At 42.6% G+C, this 23,958-nt stretch overlaps 2 long non-coding RNA genes across 2 annotated transcripts; both read right to left on the bottom strand.

The window, feature by feature from the left end:
• Nucleotides 1–220: 220 nt before the first annotated feature.
• LOC310765893 lies at nucleotides 221–10,062 on the bottom strand. The gene is made up of 4 exons (XR_014549852.1): nucleotides 9,571–10,062; nucleotides 7,153–7,180; nucleotides 2,295–3,988; nucleotides 221–1,014 (listed from the first exon to the last, which is right to left on the bottom strand). It is a non-coding gene; the product is annotated as an uncharacterized lncRNA (long non-coding RNA).
• An 8,177-nt stretch (nucleotides 10,063–18,239) lies between these two features.
• Nucleotides 18,240–23,446, bottom strand: LOC310765894. The gene is made up of 3 exons (XR_014549853.1): nucleotides 23,189–23,446; nucleotides 21,567–21,705; nucleotides 18,240–19,756 (listed from the first exon to the last, which is right to left on the bottom strand). It is a non-coding gene; the product is annotated as an uncharacterized lncRNA (long non-coding RNA).
• Nucleotides 23,447–23,958: the final 512 nt, after the last annotated feature.

The raw sequence follows: 23,958 nt of genomic DNA, 5'->3' as shown, positions 1-23,958 counted from the left end.
CATTAGGAAGAACTTCCTGACAGTAAGAGCTGTTCGACAGTGGAATTTGCTGCCAAGGAGTGTGGTGGAGTCTCCTTCTTTGGAGGTCTTTAAGCAGAGGCTTGACAACCATATGTCAGGAGTGCTCTGATGGTGTTTCCTGCTTGGCAGGGGGTTGGACTAGATGGCCCTTGTGGTCTCTTCCAACTCTATGATTCTATGATTCTATGATTCTATGACCTGCTTATCAAAAATTCCAGTTAAAATCTTTCCCCTGCAGTCAGTGTCACTGGGCACCTCAAAATCACCACCTAGAGTATTTCCCAGGACCTTTCTTAAGAGATTTTTAAAGTCAGTAGCTTGCCTTGGTTTAAAGTTTTAAAGGGGCAGGGGGGGTGTAAGCAGAAAGACACCACCCAGTTGCCTCATGTAAGCTTCTCCCCCACCTAAAGGTACTTGCCCTGGCCCAGTGGTGTGTGGTCAGTGGACTAGGGGGACTAGACTGGCCCCCTAAATGTTCTCCTGGCGCCTCCTTCCCAAAGCCCAGGAAGCTTCTGCACGACTTAGGCACTCACCTGGGAGAGGGAAAGGACCAGTGATGGGGGAGAGAAAGGACTTTTGGGAGTCCTCTTTCTTGCAGACTAGGGGATGGGTTTTGGGCACTTGGCAGCTGAAGGCCAGCAGCTTGCATAACCTTTTCAACCTAGGGTAGAATAAGGAGCAGGAACATCTCCACCCCCATCTTACTTATTGTTTCATTTGCTTTTCCTTTATTACATTGACACCCCATTTTTCCTGTTAGGCTCTCAAGAGTGGTTTACGTTACTCTCCCTTCCTCATCCCATCCTCACAACAGCTCTGTGAGGTAGACTAAACCACGAGGCAGTGAGTACCCCAGGTCCACCCCTTAAGCTCCATGGGTGAGGGGGGATTTGAACCTGGGTCTCCCACTCCTGGGCCAGCAGTCAAACTCATGTTGCAAACACTTTGGGGCCCATGAGCACATCTGCAAACCTGAGAAATTGAGGTGGGTCCCTCATAATGGAAAAGCACAGAAGAAAAGAGAAATTCTCTCTCTTCCTCAGAAGGGCTGTCCCTGAACTCTTCTTGAATCAGGGAGCTGCCTCCTTCCTCCCCCGAGAGCCAGATTCTCTCTGGCCTCGCAGTTCCTCATGAAAACAGGTCATCTCTCACCTTGCGAATCACGGCAGGTGGAATCCATCCCCTGGTCGATGGGATGAACATAGATGACTCTGTGGGAGGTGACGGGAAAACTTTTGTATTTTAGCAAGAATGTATGGTGAAAGGGATTTTATAAGATTGAATTAAGTTTTATTTGTATGTCTACACAAGATCAATTACATAAGATCGTTTTTGTTTGCATAAGATTATTGAGATTTGTTGATAATAAAGAACAAAGTATTTTTTTTAAAAAAAGAACATAGATGACTCTTAATTCCACTAGTGTTACCTTCTCATCTTTTGTAACCATCACTTCCTCTGCCTCTTTCGCCTTCTTGTAGACCAGGGGATGGATTTTGGGTGTGTGACAGCAGGAGGCCATCAGAACCATAGGGTTGATTATTTTTAGAAGAATTCCTGGTGGCAAAAAATAAGCCCCTTTGAGGCTGATCCTCAATGCACACGCTAGAGGGCGCTTTTACATAAGAGCTGACTATCATAGTACTTCTAATAGCAGGAAAAAAATTATAATAAACCATCCAGTCTTGCTATATTGCAGTTTTGGTTAAACGGAGGCTGACATAAATGGCTCAGTGAAGCCAAAGAAAGATACAGGGTTAATATTATTCACCTTAGAAACACTGGGCATGTGTCAATTCATACTTTTTCTTTTTGTGTTGTTGGTTTTTATTTTTTGCATTTTTCTGCAATTAATATTTCCTCCCCACAATTATTTAATACCTTGTCTTCTTCTGTAATTTTGTTAGAAAACTGCAGCATACCCTTCTCTCTGATAGTGCAGAGATCTCTTTTTAAAAATAAATAAATAAATTTTTTTATTAATTTTCCAACATATATCAAAACACAACACAACTGACAATACACAAACAAACAAAAATACAAACACGTATAATTTCATAACCTCTTTTTCTTAAACCTTATTTCAACGACTTCCCCAAAAGATAGTGCAGAGATCTCAATTATCCTATTTACTTACAGACTGGAGACAGTGAGGAGTATCCATAAAAGTTCCCCAACCCCTCCAGAGCAGATTTGGGGAGGACACAGGAGGCACGCGGGGGGGGGGGGGGGTTCTGTTTCGCAAATGGAAACCCTCACCATAGCGGAGGCACATCATGGGATAAGTGGCACCAAATTTCACCCAACATTGCCACCCCACCTGGCCAGGCCGACCTGCCCCCCCCAGCTGCCTTTCCTTTGTGAAAGGGATGTGCAGGGCAAAGATGCACCTTGAAGCAATCTTGAGAACCGTTAAAGAGATCTTTCAGTACTTCAGACCCTTATCTCCCCCCCCCCCAAATGGTTTTCAGTAGTCTGCCCATCCTCTGTCCTCCACCTGTCTCTGCTCCTTGTCTTAGAATAAGAAGAATCAGAATAAATTCTGCCATCTGACTAACCTTTATTAATGCCCAGCAAAGAAAGCCCATTCCCTCATATGTTTTATTTGTAGTCAAGGGCCATTAACTCTTTCATTTGTATAGTTGTAAATTCTTAGAATGTATTTTGTATAGGCAACCACTTAGTTATATCTGTACTTGTTATTTGTATTTGATTCCTTTGCTATAGCTTGCAGCTAACACAAATGTGTATGACTAAATAGTTCACTAACAGGTTCTTTAATGTATGTTTTGTTTAGTGTTATACATTTTATATTTTCTGGAAAATTCTCAATAAAAAATATTTTAAAAAACCATTGTGTTTTATCACATGCAACAGTCCTGAACTTTTGTTCACAACAGTTCAGAATGTGCAACTTTTGAGAATGTTTTGCCCAATACATTTCTTGAAATTATTTTTTAGGGTTTATTTCTATGGAGCATGGCTTCATTGAAGCTGGCATAAATTTAACATAAAGTATACCCCTTATGAGCTATCTATGACCCTGATGCAAGCTCCTATCTAAGACATGACCTGGGAGGAATAATTAGCATCCCGACTCTGATAGTTGCAGAAAAGATCAGCATGCTAATCTGTGTGTTTCCCAGCAAAATTTAATTATCACTCTCCAATAAGCAGGAACCAGACTTGGCACGGATAATTAACTTCCTTTAAAGGTATAGATAATGATGTGGACATAACAAAACTAAGTTCATGTCCTCTTTACTTCAAACCTATCTGGCCAAACACAAAATGGTAAACTTGGAGGAATAAACAACAGTTCAAAGGACTTTAGTGTTACCTTATTCTCTCACTCAGGAGGGTCCCTCTCACCTCCATAGAGTTTTAGTTGGCTTCAAACGATACTTAAACCCTAGATTTTCAGTAGAGGTGAAACAGGTGGAGAAAAGGGACCCAAAACAGATCAAAGGTAGAGCCAGCCCAAGACATCCAATGTAGGCCAGCAAATTGTGCCCTCACCTCCCTCTGCTGCCCACACTTCTTCCTGTCCCCAACACACACCGCTGCAATTTCTCCAATTAGGCTGACACTCACTATTCCTCCTCTTCCATTCATCACACTATACCTCAAAATAAGGTACCCTACAAAACTACCATTGTAGAGCAACTGAGCAAGATTCCACCAACAGTGCTGTCATGGCAAAAACTTAAAATTGGTTCACTTTTTGCCTCGCAAGGCAAAGCAGCAGCACTCCTAGGCAGCAGCTGCTGGTGGCGGCTGATGTAGATGATTGTGGGCAATGGAATGTACCCCCATGAAGCTCTCAGGAGTCCAACCTTGTTCCAAGAAGAGCTTTATTCCTGTTGCAGTCTTGGATGGTACATAATGCAGTCCTCTTACAACACCAGTATCCAGGAATCACGAGCACACCAGTTCACGCAAGTGGAATCACATACAGAGGGGAAGCCTGGGAGGAAAGTCAGTTATACCTCTAAGAACTATGGACATTTTAGTCAACTCCCCACCACTTGAGATGCTGACTCATACTTCAGGAGTCAGCATACCTACCTAATGCAGAGTGTCAACTGCTTGATAATTAGAACACTTTGTATGAATGCCAACAGCTGCCAGCCTCTCTCTTGGCACTTTGACCAATCTGGATCTCATGTATATTAATGTTTGTCCTTATAATCAAAGAGAAAGGCATCCAGCCACCTATGGGTGCACGATACCCAGCAGGAAGACGGAATGAAATCTGGGTCTGGGAGTCGCAGAAGGTAGTGGAGTGCACACAATCCCCTGCCCATCCCATTCACCACCTAAAGCAAAACTCACCTGGCCTGTCAGGGCCAGCCCTGATCCAAGTGGAGAGTCGGAACACTTCCTGAGAAGTAAACACTTCTGATGCTTTTAGGAAAGCAACTACGTCGGAAAGTGGAATGCTGAATTGATGTGGCTAGGGGTGTACTGTTTAGAACTCGGGGTCAGCCAAATAAAATGACAAGCAGTAGGGCAGATGAAAGAGAGTTAGAAAATTGTATTGAGGGTGGGTCTATGTATCAACAGTGTGACCAAGAATAACAAAATTGATGCTCCATAGTCCAAAATAATATGAATTCCAGTTGCTTGATGCCAGGGGAAGCTGTTTGTGCCCTGCCTGTGGGCTCCTGGAAGAATTTGACTAGCCTTTGTGTCAGGATCCCATCCAGCCTGAACCCAGGAGACTTGTCTTTGGAGAAAGATGCTTGGACTGCCAGGGAGAACTGTGCTCCAGGTGAAGGCCTAAGGAACTCACAGTGGTCCAAAGGGAGCCTGAAGAGCCCCATCTCAGTGATGGCTCACCTGGGCCCGCAAGAATCTCCCCCAATCCCATTCTGAGCCCTTGCCTTGTTCTCCAGGGCAGATTAAAGTGCATTCTTATCCACTTTAACCCATCTTGCATGTTTTTTGAGGCTTGCACTGCAATGCTACACTCGCCAACTTAGAAGCAAGTTGCATTGAGATGAATGGAGCTTATACCCCAGCAAATGGGTACAGGGCTAATACTGCAATCAGTTAAGCATATCTCATAGAATCATAGAATCATAGAGTTGGAAGAGACCACAAGGGCCATCGAGTCCAACCCCCTGCCAAGCAGGAAACACCATCAGAGCACTCCTGACATATGGTTGTCAAGCCTCTGCTTAAAGACCTCCAAAGAAGGAGACTCCACCACACTCCTTGGCAGCAAATTCCACTGTCGAACAGCTCTTACTGTCAGGAAGTTCTTCCTAATGTTTAGGTGGAATCTTCTTTCTTGTAGTTTGGATCCATTGCTCCGTGTCCACTTCTCTGGAGCAGCAGAAAACAACCTTTCTCCCTCCTCTATGTGACATCCTTTTATATATTTGAACATGGCTATCATATCACCCCTTAACCTCCTCTTCTCCAGGCTAAACATGCCCAGCTCCCTTAGCCGTTCCTCATAAGGCATCTCGTTTTCTTTTTCATTAGCTTTCCGACAATCTGTGGCTTATGTATATTAATTTTAGAAAATATATGTGTGTGTATAGTAAAAAATGGGAAGATGCTGCAACATGCCAATTTGGGCAGACGTGAAGGGAAATCTTCTAAAAATAATTCACAGCATGGTCCCTAAAGGCTCGAGCACCATCTGGAGACATTTGGAAAAGAAGCAGCGTGGTGATGTAGGAGGTACCGAATCAGAGTCAGCATCAAAGAAAATTACATTTCTAATACTGCAGGGATGAAATTTCAAAGAGCCTCATATAGATTTTGAGCTCTTTTTAAAAAAAGTAATTAACCCAAGTGGCCTAATTGCATTGCTGAGGTACAGACAAGATTTTGAGTTCATGCTGCATGTGAAATGAGAGTGAAGATACAATGGGCATTATCTAGGCAAGTGAAGTGCTCTTAATCCCATAGATTTATTCAGGAGAGTTGAGCACATACTTAATCCTGAGCCCACTAAATAAGAAAGTACCAAGGAATTTGATGGAACTTACTTCTGTGGCTGCCTGAGAAAACATTAATAAGATCCAAGTAAGATGAGATAGAGCCATAACTCAGCATCTTAAAAAGCAGAGACATCACCTTGCCAACAAAGGTCCGTATAGTTAAAGCCTTGGTTTTCCCAGTAGTGATGTATGGAAGTGAGAGCTGGACCATAAAGAAGGCTGATCGCCGAAGAATTGATGCTTTTGAATTATGGTGCTGGAGGAGACTCTTGAGAGTCCCATGGACTGCAAGAAGATCAAACCTCTCCATTCTGAAGGAAATCAGCCCTGAGTGCTCACTGGAAGGACAGAGACTGAAACTGAGGCTCCAAGACTTTGGCCACCTCATGAGAAGAGAAGACTCCCTGGAAAAGACCCTGATGCTGGGAAAGATTGAGGGCACAAGGAGAAGGGGACGACAGAGGACTAGATGGTTGGACAGTGTTCTCGAAGCTACCAGCATGTGTTTGACCAAACTGCGGGAGGCAGTGGAAGACAGGAGTGCCTGGCGTGCTCTGGTCCAGGGGGTCACAAATAGTCGGACACGACTAAACGACTAAACAACAACAAAGGGCCATAACTCCTTGGTAAGGCATCTGCTTTCCAATGAGCCATATATATATATATATATATATATATATATATATATATATCTCGAAGCAGATTTCTGCATACGTATCTCTAGCTGGGTGACAAACAGTGTGTGCAGTCGATGGGTGTTGTGCATGTGCTGGGCGCCATGCCCCCACAGGCAGCACGTCACACCCCCAGAACGCACATCACGCCCCCGCAATGCGCATCACGCCCCCTGGGGTGCGCATCACGCCTCCAGGGGGCACCAGCCAAGCCCCCACCTGCTCTCTGCCCCCAGTAGCAGAACATGCAACTTCGCCACTGTGCATGGGGCCTTTTGCAAAAAGCATTTACCATTCCCAGTTCAGATGGGTTATCATGGCCTCATTGTTTCCATCAGGATCTTGCATGGTTTGGCTGCCCCAGATAGAGGAGAAGTGTATTTGTGTATTTTGCATCAGCAAAAATCAGTCAATCAGTAAATTAAAAAAGAAAAGCAGTCAGAGTTTCCTGCTTAAAGTTTAACATTGTATTTGCTATACCACACTGGACACTGACTCACTGTGCATCCTTGAGCAAGTTGTTTAGACCTCCAGCCTCAATTTGGACTTCCAGGTTGGCGCCTCCGGTAATGGCGGAATTCCTCTGATCGGGAGGAATTTGCCCCATGGGAATCCGGGTCTGGCCGCCACGGCGAAGGCAGAGACCCGTTAAAAATCACAGGCGGGTGAAGCCTGTGAGCGTGGAATTCGGCGGGCACCTACTCGCGGGGAAACCCGGTTTCGGGGATCCGGAGCGGCGTGGGGTGAGCGGCGCAGTGCTTCGAATCGACTGCTTCTTCCACGGAGCGAAGCCGCATAGCTGTTGCCGGAGAGCGCTGACTTTTTCCTGTGGACAATTTGACTTTAAAGTAAATACCCGTGAGTAGAGCTGAAGCGGGAGAATTGGGTTTTTAAACATCTAATTTGGTATCGAAACGGGGAGGTTCAATACAGGAAGTCCGCCTTCCCTTTTTGTAAAGAGACTGAAGCAATGAAGGCTGCAAGCTGAAGTCTTGGAAAGCCTATAGTAAAGGACTAAACTTCCATCGGTAAAAAACATTAGACCCCCCTTGGAAGCAGGAGAAGAGGGGGGGAAGTTTTGGACTGAGTATGCCTGCAGGAGAGAGTGAAGAGACTTGAAATACCACCGCTCCGACCCTGGAACGGGCTGCTAGCAGGACTGACGTGTATTGGAATGTTCATTGACAGCAATTAGAACATTCACTGACAGCTAGCTAAATAAGAGAAATACATTGTTTCTACTGTCTCCGTCTGCTTTTAGAAAGGAGTAAAAGTAACTGAAAATTGAAACTAACTTTGGATTGTTGGAAACTGTGTTTAAAAGAGGACACTATTGATTAATATAAATAGAAACTGTTTCCCCCTAGTGGAAGCCTTTGAAACTGTTACAAGAGCTGGGCTAGGGGAATTTCCAGCTGTAAGATAAAAACTGTGTGACTGTGGGACTGACCTTGAATTCCTTAAGTGTTATGGCAGATGGAAAGGAAAAAACAGACCAGTCAATTCCTGAAAAAGCATTAAGGTCTGGGAAGACTTGGCAGCAATTTAGGAGAGCCTCTACATCAGGTCCCCCTGCTTCTTCTGCTGCTGCACCAGCACATTCTAAATCAAGAGGAATGTCAACAGAAGAGGCCTTAGCGGTTGTATTAAGTAAGATAAATGATTCATTGGAACAGCTTAGTAAGAAAGTGGATGTTGCAACTACTAAAATTGATTTAAATACAGAAAGTATAAATAATCTGGGACAAAAGGTAAATACCAATACAGAAACCATCCAGAAATTGATACAGCAATCTACTTTGATATGGCAGACTGCGGAGGAAGCCAGGGAAAAAGCCGTTGCTGCTGAATGTAAAGTAATACAACCGGAGAAAGAGAAACTTCCAGCCCTACAGAGGCAACTTGATGATCATAAGTTGACGCTTGCTATGATCGAACTTAAAGAAAAACAGACTAATCTGAGGATCAGAGCCCTACCGGAATTGGAGAAGGAAAGTTTGATAGACTTTCTTACACAGGAGATTGCTGACTTTTGGGACTTGGACTTGGACCAAGAAGAGTTCAGAATTGTGAGGGCCTTCAGACTTGGAAGAGGAGGGAAAAAAGAGAAGAATAGAATAAGAGACTGCTTGATCACCCTTCGAACCAAAGAAGAGAGAGACAGAATATTGGGTTGGCACTACCAGAAGAACTTAGAAGTACAACAGTCAAGAGTGGAAATTTTTAAAGACGTCCCGAAATACCTCTTGGATCTTAGGCCCAACTACGGAGATTTGGTTGCCCTGCTGAGAAGGAATAAAATCATTTGTTGTCACCAATGGAAGCAAAGGCGCAGAAAAAGCTCAATATGGGGGCCAAATGGCCGAAATATTGGGGAATTCTGGAACAAGATGGATATATGGAACTGGCGGAAATGACTGGCAGAATCTGAGACCAGGGAGAAGAGTCGGTGGAAGAAGACTGGAAAAAGTTTAAAGACTATTTACAGAAATATTGTAAAATCAATGAATGTTAGAAAAATGTTGGAATAAAGTTATATGGCTTTAGTAGAAATGTTATAAGGAACTAAGTACAAATAGATTATTTGTGTATTAAAGGGAAAAATAAGGTTAGAATATGTTATGATAATTACAGGACAGAAATCAGAGGAAGATGGAAAGGAATTGCTGAAACAATTAACTGAAGTGGAATACAAAAAGGGAGGTGTGAGGAGGTCGTTGAAACAAGTGAATGAAAAATAAGATATGGAAATTGTTTGCTGTGTTTTAAATTATTTTTGTTTTGTTTTGTTGGTTTAATGTCCTAGTGTTAGTGTTATGTAGTGTTTTTGTTTTTGTATTGTATTGTTTTAACTTTTTTTTCTTTTGTAGTGTTTAAATTGCTGGGAAAGTAATAAATATCATTAAAAAAAAAAAGACCTCCAGCCTCAATTCATCCCCTGCAAAATGGAAACAATAGAGGTATTTTGGGACTACAAAAGAAAGAGCAATTATCCACTGTAAATATAGTGAATCCCTTGGCCCCGACTCTGATATCTTTCCCCGCCAAAGGGCATATACGTTTTTATTTTCTTGTAGTTGATCTGTTTTATTTGGATGCTGGATTTATAGAGTTGCTGTTTTTAGCTCATTTAAATAAATCTTAGGCCAGGGGTTCGGGATGATGGGAGTTGCAATCCAACCACATCTGATGGGTCCTACATTGGCAACCCCAGAACTAAAGGGTTTGCTGCATTGAAATAAGTGGGACTCCCTTCCCAGTAAACAAGCACAGGAACGTGCCATAAAGTTTGCAACTCGAATTATGTAAATATTCCTTTGAATCTCAAGTTTGGCACCAGAACTCGGAGGCAGTCTCCACACAGGTGGGCAGGTTCAGAAAATTGTTATCTGACAACATGCCCCCCCCCCCCGGTACATATTTATTTCCTCTTCTCGGAGTGCTGCATGTACAATAACATAATATAACATTGGCAAGGTCTGATAGACGAGAAGATTAAAGGAGCTAAGACTTCTCAGTGGAGCTATAAAAAGCTTAGTGGCGCCAACATTTTAAAGCAATATCATACCAGTTTAAACAATCCTGGCTTCCCCCACAGGATCCTGGGAACTGTAGTTTGCTAAGGAAGTTGAGAATTATTTGGAGACACCTATTGGCCTCACAAAGTTCCAGTTCCAGAATGGATTAAAATTCAATTCCTCTTTCCAATAAACTCTAGTCATTGTACTTCCTGGAACATAACCTCTGCATCAATTGTGGGCTTATTGTATTAGAGCAGCCTTTCTCCACGTTAGGTCCACATGTTGTTGGACTACAACTCCCATCATCCCTGACCACTGGTGCTGCTAGCTAGGGCCAGGCTAGTGCAATGCACAGAAACAGGGCTGGCCCCTCAAGGAAAGAGATTCTGACTAAACATCAGGGAAAACTTTCTGACGGTAAAAGCTGTTTGACAGTGGAACACAATCCCTCCAGAGGTTGTGGACTCTCTCTACTTGGAGGTTTCGAAGCAGAGGTTGGGTGGTCATCTCATCTGGCATGGATGCTTTAGTAGAGATTCCTGCATTGCGGGATGCAAAAGGGCATTCCTTCTTCTACCCCGAAAACAACCATGCACATGTAATCAAATGGCATAGTACCATGCTATTCTATATTACTATAATCTGGGAAGCACTAATTATGGCTTATTTCTTTTACCAGAAAAGGCAAACAACACATTATTAATTATTATAAGTAATACCCTCACCTAAGTTGGCATGTTTTCCTTTGCTATTACAGTGGTACCTCGGTTTAAGAACAGCCCTGTTTACGAACTATTCGGTATACGAACTCTGCAAAACCGGAAGTAGTGTTCTGGTTTGCAAACTTTACCTTGGTCTATGAACGGAAGCCAAGGGCACCGGCGGCGGGAGGCCTCATTAGGGAAAGTACACCTCGGTTTAAGAACAGCTTTGGTTTAAGAATGGACTTCCAGAACAGATTAAGTTTGTAAACCAAGGTACCACTGTAGTTGTGTGTTTTTCAGCTTGTATTATTACAATTTGATGTTTCATTTCACAATGCTGTAATGGTGTGTCAAGGGTATCAAAATTTCATAGAAGAAAAGATGAGCAACAGCAACAAAATAAAAGAGGAACTTTTTTTCTCATGACTCATGAGTCAGTGTGGTATAGGATGTGGTGAGCCATGTTACAAGTTTGCTCTGGGGCCTTGTGTGAGCTAGATAAATTATAAAACTCTGCTGCTGCTGTCTTTACCATAGAGCTTGACTACCTTTTTGGGTTGTTGAGCAAAGTGTTGCCTGAAGAATACAGCTCCCTCCAAGAAGGGAGGGGTTGGCCATTCCAGAAAGGAACATTTAAAAGATCCAAGCAAAGTCAGAGCTTCAGCCACGGGGTGGAAGGGGCAGCAACACTTGGGAAGCAAAATCCACACACCACAATTCTGAGTAAATCAAAATGTTTTCATTTGCTGACTGGCAAGCCTCCCAGGGTAAAATACTCTGTAACTGCAGTACCATTGCAAATAATTACAAATATTATTCCACAGTAGCAATGAGGACTTCTGCAGAGAGAGGAAGAACTTAAATATGAGCCATATTGAAAACACCTATGATTACAGCCTTGGGTTCCGCTGAGGGACACACAGTATTTATATAAAAGAAATATAGCTATAACAATACTGCACTCTGCAAAAACCTCTTTCGGAGGGCAACACCTCCGCATAGCCTCAAGCTACCCTCTCACTACTCACCAAAGCCCATTTTGCCTTAAGCAGGTCATTTTTCCTCTTGGAAAGTGTAGCTATGACAACAGAGAAGTCACAAGGAAAAGAGCATTTTTCTAAAATGTCTGAGTTCCTCATAAAGCTTGGTTTCCAGACCTTTGATCACCTTGATTAAATGTTTAACAAACCTTTAGATTAGATCAGGGGTAGGCAACCTAAGCCCGGGGGCTGGATGCGGCCCAATCGCCTTCTCAATCTGGCCATCAGCGTGCTTTTACATGAGTAGAATGTGTCCTTTTATTTAAAATGCATTTCTGGGTTATTTGTGGGGCATAGGAATTTGTTCGTTGTTTTTTTTTTCAAAATATAGTCCAGCCCCTGACAAGGGAGGGACAGTGGACCAGCCCGAGGCTGAAAAAAGTTGCTGACCTGGGAATTTGATTTAACATTTAATCATTAAAAATGTTATCTCAATGATCACTGAGCAGTTCGCAAAATATTTTAAAAAGAAGCCTTAGCATAGCAGACAGGAGAGGAGAGCTATGTTAAATCTTTGTCTCTAATGTGCTAGTGTATATAGGGGGGGGGCATTCAGAAATATAAGCCTCTACCTGCAGTCTGAAGTAGTATAGTCCAGAATCCTATGAGGATAGTATAGTCTTCTGGAGTGTACCACTCCAGACCGCAGATGGGGAAATCACCGTGTGAATATAGAAATACCTCCCTGCTAGTAGAAAACTAGAAGTCAGGGCTCAGGATTCTAACCTTAGCCTTCTCAATGTGCATATATTCATCCCCCCACCCCCTTTGGGAAAATATTCTAAGTCTCCCATGGCAGTCTGAAGCGACACATAGTTGTAACCCTTCCTTTTACCATATAATCTGCTGCTTTAAAATACTTAAATTTTCATTATATTATATGCTCAGCATGCAAAATGCTCAGTCTGTAGCTCACTTTTTCTGACTCGGCTGCTGTGCTCTTGGGACAGAGTCTAGACCACTTGCGCTGTAAAATGCCATGTTCAACTGCAGCACTAGGTAGAAATAATAAATGGGACGACTGTCGCCCAGAGCTAAGCTATGCACAGACCCTTCATTGTCAGCCTGGCCTGCGTGAGATGTATACAAGACTGGATAGGTCTGGGGAAAGCGGGAATAGCTGCAACCAGGAGGAATATACCCTCATGTGCAGGAGACAAATGTGTTCAGAGGCGTTAGTGGTGTCCCATTTCAGGATGAGAAGAGAGGGAATTAGAAGCTGCTGAAAACCTGCCTCCTGTCTCCGAATATTACTATTTAATGTAAGTTGAAATAATCCCCCCTGAAAGAGCAATAAACCTATGGAATAACTTGGCAAGTGAAAAGCCACTGAAGCGAGTAGCATAAGTGACAGAATTTAAAAGACAGCTAGGCATTTTTTTTTAATGGAGAGGCAAAGTGAACTAAATTGACAAAACAAGGAGATGGGTTAGATGTAAAGGGCAGGTCAACCCTTTCCCTTAAAGATGCCCTCTTTCTTAGGTCCTTGTTTCAGCTTTATTATGTAGATGTTTTCCAGTTGCGGGGGTTTTTTTGTCTGGTAACTAAACAGAGAATCAAGATATTGGACCCTAATGTTGCATTTGAGCAAGGTTCAAACTAAGGCACACACTGCATGCTATGGGAAGAATTGTGGGCTCCACCAACCTGTGCCTTGCGCTGCATCTCTTTGGTAACAAGTAGTTGAAGTGAAGCTTGATATCATCATGTTATTTCCCCGCTCCTCTGCTCCAGTTTAGTGGCTGCCACTTGAGGTGGGTAGAGGTAGAGGGACCCCTGACCATTAGTCGTGGCCGACTCTGGAGTTGCCGCACTCATCTCACTTTATTGGCCGAGGGAGCCGGCGTACAGCTTCCGGGTCATGTAGGAACTGCTAATATTTTGACACTGTATCGTATGCATTTTTCAAGTACATCTTACTTGAAGATCCAGGTTAGCATGTCCTTATTCAGGATGAGGGACACCTTTGATTTGGTTTTCATTTTAAGGCAAACCTCTCTACTGTCTGAAATAATACACGAACTGAAATGCAGACATCTCTTGAAATTTGCACTTCTTTGAATTTTGCAGTGCATGTGAAGGGGTTTCAGCTGGTTGCTCCAGCTCAACTGCATGGCTCTCACCAGCCACTCTTGAGTTCCTATACCAATAATGTAGGAACTGTCTCCACCCCCATCGTTCTACCCAGACACTGAGGTCCAGCACCGAGGGCCTTCTGAAGGTTCCCTCACTGCGAGAAGCCAAATTACAGGGAACCAAGCAGAGGGCCTCCTCAGTAGTGGCGCCCACCCTCTGGAACACCCTCCCACCAGATGTCAGAGAGAACAACAACTACCAGACTTTTAGACGACATCTGAAGGCAGCCCTGTTTAGGGAAGCTTTTAATGTTTGATGCATTACTGTATTTTAATATTGTGTTGGAAGCCGCCCAGAGTGGCTGGGGAAACCCAGCCAGATGGGCGGGGCATAAATAAATTATTATTATTATTATTATTATTATTACTATTATTATTATTATGAATTCAACTTTTCTGAAACACATGAATCTGACCTTTGGAGAGTTTCTAGGTAACCCAATTTTAACTTACCCAAAATGTCGGGGGAAGTGGGGAACTTTGCGACCACTTCAAAGGGCATATCTGGAAGGTCCAACAGCCTATATTTCCACACTTTGCTTTAAAGTACTTTGTGACTTTAAATCTCTGTTGGGCGTTCTCTCACCAGAGTACTTAACCCAAGCTTGGTCTTGGCATCAAAGAATTCTCCTTTCTTCTTTTCTTTTTTCTGTATATAATTTTTATTAATTTTCCAATAAAAACAAATTTATAACACAATTAAACATTAGGAATTCATCACATGTCTTCTTTCTTTTAGACTTCCATCAACATGTCTGATAATTTTCTGTAGTTATTACATATCTTCACATTTCTTCATTTATATTGCACTATGTATATCTTATCTTACCATGTTATTTAAACAATATTTCTACCAAACCTTCTTACAGAGCTTCTTGGAAACTTACAAACGTTATATCATTATCACAAATATTTTTAATATATTCTGTAAATTTATTCCAGTCCTCAGTGAATCTTTGGTCCCGTCGGTTGCGAATCCTCCCTGTTAATCTGTCCAGTTCTGCATAATCCATTAATTTTGTTCTCCATTCTTCAATCGTGGGCAGTCCTTTCTTCTTTTCTTTTCGTTTTTTGCACCAAAAAATGTGCATAAAAATACACATATATTTTTGATAATAACATAACAAAAATGCTTTATATTATAGGGAATTGATTTGCATTCACACACATATGGTAAAGCTGCATGCATAACTGTACATATTGGGAAGAACTCTAAAATTCTTAAGTCTAAAATTCTTAAGACTTTTCATAAGGATTTTTTAAAAAACACACAAACTGATGTGGAAATGTGGAGAACCAGACTTAGAACTAGAAAAAGTAGAACCCAAAAGAAACTGAAAATTGACAGAAAAATCACTTTTATGTGACTGGAGCATCAGAGCACAGGAAATAATAATAATAATAATAATAATAATAATAATAATAATAATAATAATAATTTATTTATACCCCGCCCATCTGGCTGGGCCTCCCCAGCCACTCTGGGCGGCTTCCATAGAAACCAAAAATACAGGAAAGTAATGTCGGGACTCACCCCGCTCTCCTTACGGTGAGAGCCCCCTGCCCACTGCACAGTGCTGGCTGGGGAGCTGAGAGGCCTCCAACTGTCAGGCTTGAGGAATCCTCTCCCTCCCTCAACTGGCACACAGGCAGGGAGGAAAGAAGAAAGTTCTTACGTATGATTTGTTCCGTCACCTTGGTAACAGACAAAGAATTCCAGTCATTGCTCATAATTCCGCTTGCACTGAGATCCTCCCCCTTCTCCCTCTGGCAACAGCATTTCCCTCTACGGCGCCTGTCAGGGGACAATTGCTGTTGAGCCCTTTGTTCTTGGACTCTTAACGAACGCCACGTTTTAGGAGAAGGGGGGTCAGTGACTCTGTCCAGAGATGGATCAGCTGCCTGCCGCCTCTTCCCTCCCCCTTCTCCTAACTGCATAACTCTGCTGTTGCTTGTATCTGAGCTGTAATCCTCCTCCTCCCAGTCCTGCTGTAACTGAAGACGGCCTTCTTCCTCTTCCCCATCCTCCTCCTCTTCAGACCAGTCCCTGACACCAACTGTCTTGCCTCCAGCAGCCATGTCCTATACATTGTCATACATCTTCAATATGCTGATGACAACATTGTGCGTGCACACTCGGAGGATGATCTCCAAACCATCCTAAATATATTCACAGAAGCTTACGAAGAGCTTGGCCTATCGCTCAACATTAAAAAAAACCAAAGTGCTGCACCAACAGACACAAAACAATCCCTCTGCAGCGCCTCAAATCCAACTTAATAGTGCAACATTAGAAAATATCAATCGTTTTTCTTACTTAGGCAGTTATCTTTCCACAAGCCTGAGCTCTGTGAATGCAGCTTTCTCCTGATTGGAGCGTTGACTGTTTGAGGACTGGGACATTCGCAGGAAAACCAAATTGCTTGTTTACAAAGCTATTGTAGTACCAACTTTACTCTATGTTTGTGAAACATGTACCACTTATAAATGCCATCTCCAACTCCTCAAAAGATTCCATCAACGGTGTCTTCAAAAAAATTACATGTCACGTGGGAAGGCAGGCAAACTATTGCCAGTGTACTGGAAGAAGCAAAGATCACCACTATTGAAGCAGTGATTCTTCAACTTTGTTGGACTGGTCATGTTGTTCAGATGCCTGATTATCATCTTCCAAAGCAACTACTCTATTCCCAGCTTAAAAATGGTAAGTGTAATGCTGGTCGACAACAAAAGAGGTTTAAAGATGTTCTCAAGGCGAATATTAAAAAATGTAGTATAAACACTGACAACTAGAAAACACTGGCCTGTGAGTGCTCCAATTGGCAAACAGCCTTTACTAAAGGCGTCATGGACTTTGAAGAGGCCCAAACTCAAGACAAAAGGGAGAAATGAGCTAAGAGGAAGACAGGTTTGGCAGATCCTCAGTGTGATCAACTCCCACCCAGAAACCTATGTCCCCAATGTGAAAGGACATGTGGATCCAGAATTGGCCTCCACAGTCACCTATGGTCACACCATTAAGACCGCATTAATGGAAGACAATCTTACTGAGCTATGAGTGATCTCCAGAGAAGAAGAAGACCACACAAAGAAGACCACACTCATTGTGTGTCTCAGGTTCTGTCAGGGAGGATTCGGAGGAGCAATGGCCAGAAGAGGCAGAACAGGGAGCGGAGAGCAGTCAGGGAGAATGGGCTCAGAGATGCTGGAGAGCCCTGCAACCACCCAGAGGCTGGGGAAGGAAGCTGGCTTTCAAATCAGCACAGGCAAGGAGGGAAATGAAACGTAAGGATCAAAGACGTCTCGTGCTATTCCCATGCCTACTTTGTTGGCACGGGAATCGTAGGAAGCCACTCCCCGAATCTGACTCAATGGGTTTGGAGGCGTAATTCTGAACTGTAGCTGTTCTTGTATATATGTAATAAAGACTGTAAATACTGTGCTGTGGTAGTGTTACTGTGCTGGAGTGTCACTGCGAAGGGGAAACACCACCTTTACAGGTTCAGATGTAGCCTGAATACTGTCAGCTGATCCCACAAGCCAATCAGTACCCACTATGTTTGGCCATATGACGGCCAACCATCTAAGCCAGCTCTTCCCTCAGTCTGCCCGCTCTGGAACGTGTCCATCAACCTGCCCACCTTTGCCCAGATGAACTACCTCTGACCCTTTCGGATCGCGGACCACCAGGGGTGGAAGTTGAACCCGAAGAGCAGCCTGTGTCTGAGCTTGACTGAAGTCTAGCCTTACCATGTGACTTGGTCTCTCCATCTCCTGCTTTTTACAAAAATAGAACAGACGTGTGACTACAGTATGTGTCTGCTGCTGTCACTTCTGGTTTGATTTTTAGACACATCCCTGCCTTCACTCTGGCCTTTCCTGACTGACCCCTCTTTATTTCCCTTCCCAGTTATGACCTGTTTAAGTGGATTATAAGCCTCTGGGTGGGACCCGCTTTATTTTTTAAATCATTGTTTGGTGCCAAGGGTTTTAGCACTTCATAAACAAAAAGGAATAATTGTAATGTGATTATTTCCCTGATGCGCCTGTGTTTCTGGACAGCTAGATGGCTCAACACTCTGACTATTAACTTCAAATTATTATCATTATCATTAGTATTAGTATTAGTATTTAGACCCTGCCTTTTTCCCTGGTAGAATGTAAGATGGCTTAAAGATAAAAACAAAAATCGCTCAACACATTTACAAGGGCCTATATACTATATATGCATGTCAAAGGCACAAATCCCTTTGCTTTAGAGAAATGAATATTTCAATGATATTATCATTATTGCCAGGAGCTATAAAGAAAGAAAACAATTGCAGTTTATATTCTGAAAATGTGATGCTTTTCGGCAATTTAACTTTGAATGTGCCCAAGAATAGGACTTTGGACCATGCCGAATCTTGCCCTCCCATACCCTGTAACTGCTTTGCCCCTCTCCCACACCTCCTGATATCTAAAATGGTGTTCCATGGTTTGCCCTCCCTGCAGCTCATGGCCTGATATTGTTCTTCACTTGATGCTTTCCCCCTTCTGTAATCCTGTATTTACAATTAGCTATTCTGCTCACTTCTTTGGTAATCCTTGACAGTGTATGAACTACATATACGGTTCAATTCTTTCCCTTCTGCCTATCAAATTCTGTTCATTTCCAAGGATTAAATCCTATAATTATTTGGGCAAACTGTATAAGAAAATCAGACGAGCGTCATATCCCCAGGCACTCTCTTGTTTGGATTTTCCATGACTGATGTTTGCTTCATTTACTGTGATCCTGATTTCCCTGGATATCAGTATCACACCCTTTTGCATTAATTTACCCACTCACTGAAGAAGCCGTCTCAGATGCTGCTTTCATCTATCTCACTCATTCTCTTTGTTTGGATCCAATTTTCACTTTGGAGTAGAATGTTTGAAATGGTTCTCCTTACCTACTCACCAGTTCTCTTGTACATGCATTACAGAAGTGAATAGTCGTATCCAGGGAAATTCACAATATAATATTCTAGTCCTTATTGAATCTCTCTCTCTCTCTCTTTGGCACACTGATCAGTTCAGAAGTGTGGTGTAATCTCTGGCTTTGATTCAACCACTGTTCTTTATGTAAGAAAAACATTTCTAGATGTGTGTGTCTGTGTTTGGTGGCAATGTCTTCTGGGTAACTTGTGTGTGTGTGTGTGTGTGTGTGTGTGTGTGTGTGTGTAATGAATTATTATCTGAATGTCCATATGATAATCAGTGGGCCCATTATCCCAGAATGGTGCTCTTTCTTCAGGTGATAACTAAAGTCCAAGGAAGCAAGGCTGCATGAGGTGCATGGAAGCCAATGCTTCTTGGCAAAAGGTTTGTCAAGAGTTTATGCCACTGATAAGCCTACTGGGAAGTTTGCTGTCATTTCTGTTTTGAAGAATTTGCCAAGCTGAAAAACCCATGATTTTTCGATTGACTTGACTTTATTATGTAACCATTGCAAAAAGATACTGAAGAGGATAAAACGTATTTTGAGTTTGGATGGTGAGTCATCTTTCTAGAATATGTTGCTTCAATCAAAACATCAGGAGTCAAATGTTGTACTCTGAGGGTACTCACTGCCTTCCCGCCCACTGAGAGAAGATGGGGAGCTCATGTGCCTCTTCCCTTCCCTTTTCTGTCTTAGCTGTGACCCACATGGCAAGTCACACATATAACGGGTTGGATAAAGCTGGGTAGAAATAAAATGGAGGCAAAAGGCAGAGGTGACAGGAAGCTAAAGATATTGACTAGGAATTGATGCAACAGTGAAAGTAAGGGACATGTCCTTCAGGACTGAGGACAGCTCCTGGGTAGATAACTTGCTCCAACAACCTCTACAGTTGAGAACTGCAATGATGCTAAACATGCAGTTGTCCCTGAATAATGACTGCTATGTCTCTATCCCCACAAAGCCTCTTCATACGCTAGTAAAATTTACCTGTTTCCTGAAACTTTAGTTTTGTGTATTTTCCTGCTCCACACTACAATGATAAGAATGACTTCAGGACACAGGAATGATCAACTAAACAGGGGAAGAGGGAGGAGCTAAATGTCAAATTGGTAGCAGCCACACTTTTAGTACCATGTCCAGTTTGGCTTATATTGGTATAGACGTGATGAAAGTTTCCTCCTAAACCACTGGGATAAGACAGATTCAGCATGGAAATTTATATTATTAAATGACACGTATAACCTTTTAATGTCTCATTAGAGGCCATATATTCCAACTCTTCAGTTTAAGTTTTCAAAGTGAATATGACAAGTAAAACATATGCATTATATCTCTATAAGGGGCATAAGCCGTTTGAGGGGGCATATTCGGTCCATGCGAATAAATAAATAAATAAATAAATAAATAAATAAATAATCAAAACACATTTTTGATTGTCCTGACGCATACAAGATCTGTTCCTAAGATATTTTTTAATTATGATGGACAGCTCTCTAAATCAGAATAATTCATAAACATTCTGAATGATCATAAATCATGGATGCATATGCATGTATATTTGTTTTTAAATAAGTTGTACCATGTGTGATCTTTGATTCCCACCCCCACCACCAACTGGTAGACTAACAGTGGCTACAGACACAACAAACATTTGGATCTTTGCTTCCAGCTTTCCAGCTTTGTATAGGATGTTTATGAAAGTTATAAATCTGGCTGCATATAAGACCAGAAACATCCACATGAGCAGTTCTAAACACATGGATGGATTTCAATCTAGGGGAAAATTACAGGCTTGTGCAATATATTTAAAATTTTATTATGTATAGCCTGGATGGTTTATATCCTGCTCCTTTTGCTTACTGTCATAGCTAGGGGAGCAATGAGGTTAGAGGGGTAGTAACTTCAGCTAGCATTTAATTTTTAATGGCAGTTCTGTCCAGAAAGATTACTATTGATTGCCAGCACTAGGAAAGAGCCAATTGTTCAAGCAGGGAGAAATAGATCTCCTTGCATGCTATTTATTTCAAGTTAGAGGTAATAAACAGTTGCCCAAGGAATGGCAGCAGCAGAGAGTAACTTGTGTTTAAGCCTAACAATTCATCTTTAAAGAAGGCAGTCAATAAAAGTAAGACTTGATGTGGAGGCTTCAAAAAGTTCTTTACTCACATAATGATAAATCACTGGGAGGGATTATTTATTTCCTAGTAAACAACCACCACCACCTGCTTGAGAGTTGCTCCTCTCACCTATCCAAGGATTAAAACACTGTTCTTTTAAAACAGTATATTAGACTGTGAGCTAGTGGCTAGTGTAATAATTCCTAGATGCCTTAAGAAGGAAAATATTTACAAATGAAATCATATTTATAGGCCATTGTGTCTGATAGCCTGGATTAAATTTAGCCACAGCTCCGGGCAACATAAATAAATAGATAAGAGTGAGGAAATGAGGTATGATGTCCTTAAATGTTATTGGACATTTCTAGGAAGGAAAGATGGCTTACACAGATGTGAATAAAGGTGGAAGTTGTAATCCTAAATATATTCACCAGGAAGTTTTCTGTTGCGGCTCGGCTGCAAGGGTCTACAACTCCCCACACATGGCTGTAAAACATCCAGATATCGTGATGAAAGTCCGTCACTCTCCTGAACCTTGGACTATGGAGATGTCAGTTCTGCCGCTGAACTCTGACCGAAGGAGAGGACAAAAGAAGAGCCTGCGGGATCAGGCCAGGGGCTCATCTAGTCCAGCACCCTGTTCTCACAGTGCCAGTCAGATGCCCAGGCAAAGCCCCAAAGCAGGACCCCAGCACAGCAGCACTCTCCCCACCTCTGATTCAGAGCTATTCTGCCACTGGCGGAGGAAGAGGGGGGCGGGGGAGCCCCTGGCACCACAATCCCAGTGGGGTGCCATCATGGCTGCCCCCCCGCGCTGGGCGCCACACCCCCCCAGGATGCGCGCCATGCCCCCCGGGACTTGCGCCAGCCACGCCCTGGCTGCTCTCTGCCCCCGGTGCCGGAGCCACTGGGTAGAACATAGTCACCATGACTAGTTAGCCATTTTTAGCTTTATCCTCCACGAATTTGTGGAATCCTCTTTTAAAAGCCATCCTGGCTGGTGGCTGTCTCTACATCTTGTGAGACTGAGTGATGCACTATGCAAAACGGGCTTTGTTTTTCCTAAAATCAAAAAGGAAGCTTCTCCACAGCAATACGAAAAAAGAGCCGGGTTGTGTGGCACAGCCCGACCCTTATTAAAACTTCCAGGTCAGGCTTGCTCACAGGACAGGTTGCTTACTTAAAATTTCTGTCTCCCATCAGAAGGAACTGGTTCTGACACCAAGATAATATCCCCTTTTTTGATATTCATCCTTTTCTTATTTCTTTGAAGGATAGGCATAGATGAGATTCAGAAGACATGAGGCATATATAATTCACAAGTAATTGGTATGGAAAGACCTACAAAAGGTTTTCTTGTTTGTTTTGTTTTTTTTTCAAAAGAAACAAGCAGATACTAAGTGTTTGAGTTCATCGTCTTTTTTAGCAGGCTAATCTTTTTTGGTGAGACCCAGGACAGCCAAGTGATACAGCCTGTCAGTAAAGCTGCCATAAAGCAGACTGGCACGTCCACCAGCGTCAAGGAGTTGACTTTTTGTCCTTAAGGTACTCTCCTCCTATAATTATTGCACATCTTTAGAAGCCTGTGCAAATTTGCATTCTGCAAACCTCAGCTAAAGTCAGATCAATGGAGTTCAGTGCTTGCAGGAAGACTACGTGGGAATGGAAGCAGAGTGTGCCAGATCAGACCCAAATTGCATCTAGTCCAGCATCCTGTTCTCACAGTAGCCAACCAGATGCCCACGCAAAGCCTGGAAGCAGGTAGCACTCCCTACTTGAGCTCTTTAGCAACTGGCATTCAGGGCCATACATAAGTCATCCTGGCTAGTAGCCATGGATACTCCACAAATGTGTTTAATTCTCCTAGAAAACCACCCAAGTTTGTGGCTATCTCTAAGATGTTATGGTAGCAAATTTCATTGTTTATCTTCTGTCCTTCCAACACACTTGTCCACAAGACCAGGGCAGCAGCCCATGCAGATCCATATAGTGATGGATTTTCGTGGAAGGAAAAGTGAAAGAAGCGGAATGTAGAAAGAATTAGAAATCCTACTTACACTTGAGATGAAAAGAATCTCTTCAATGCACTGGAAAACTTATTTGTTTTGTCACAAACTAGCTCCTCTTGCCTGGACTAGCTATCCTCAAATGGTTGCTCTTCCCAAAGTTCTCAGCCAAGTCACTCAGCAGGGGGACGTGTCACAATGGAGGACATGACACCATTACTTTACCTACCTGGCTTAACAATGGGCATTGTTCCCCTTAATATTCACTTTTCAAATATATCTTTCAGTGGGTTAAGCAGTTTTATTCAATTTATTTAGAAAAGTTACAGATAGGTAGCCGTGTTGGTCTGCCATAGTCAAAACAAAATTTTTTTTTTCCTTCCAGTAGCACCTTAAAGACCAACCAAGTTAGTTCTTGGTATGAGCTTTCGTGTGCATGCACACTTCTTCAGATACACAGTGTATCTGAAGAAGTGTGCATGCACACGAAAGCTCATACCAAGAACTAACTTAGTTGGTCTTTAAGGTGCTACTGGAAGGAAAAAATTTTTTTTGTTTTTATTTAGAAAAGTTCTAGATCCTGCTTCATCTAGCACAGTGCATTTCTGGACAGGACAGGAAACACCATGCATACACACACACTTTTCAACATGGCGGGGTCGCCAAGGGAAAACACTCCTGGCCTAGACTATGGCTGCTGTTTCTCAATTAATAGTTAAAATTAACCTCTCTCAAACCCCTGTATTGATCTGTCCAGTATTATGATGGACAGGAGCAAGACTTCACCCTTAGACCTTAGATGAGCCATTAGGAAAGC

Source organism: Podarcis filfolensis (assembly GCF_964270895.1).
Source record: "Podarcis filfolensis genome assembly, chromosome: 6".
Lineage (NCBI taxonomy): Eukaryota > Metazoa > Chordata > Lepidosauria > Squamata > Lacertidae > Podarcis > Podarcis filfolensis.
The sequence above is the reverse complement of the archived record's forward strand: the minus strand, read 5'-3'. Positions and strand labels throughout refer to the sequence as shown.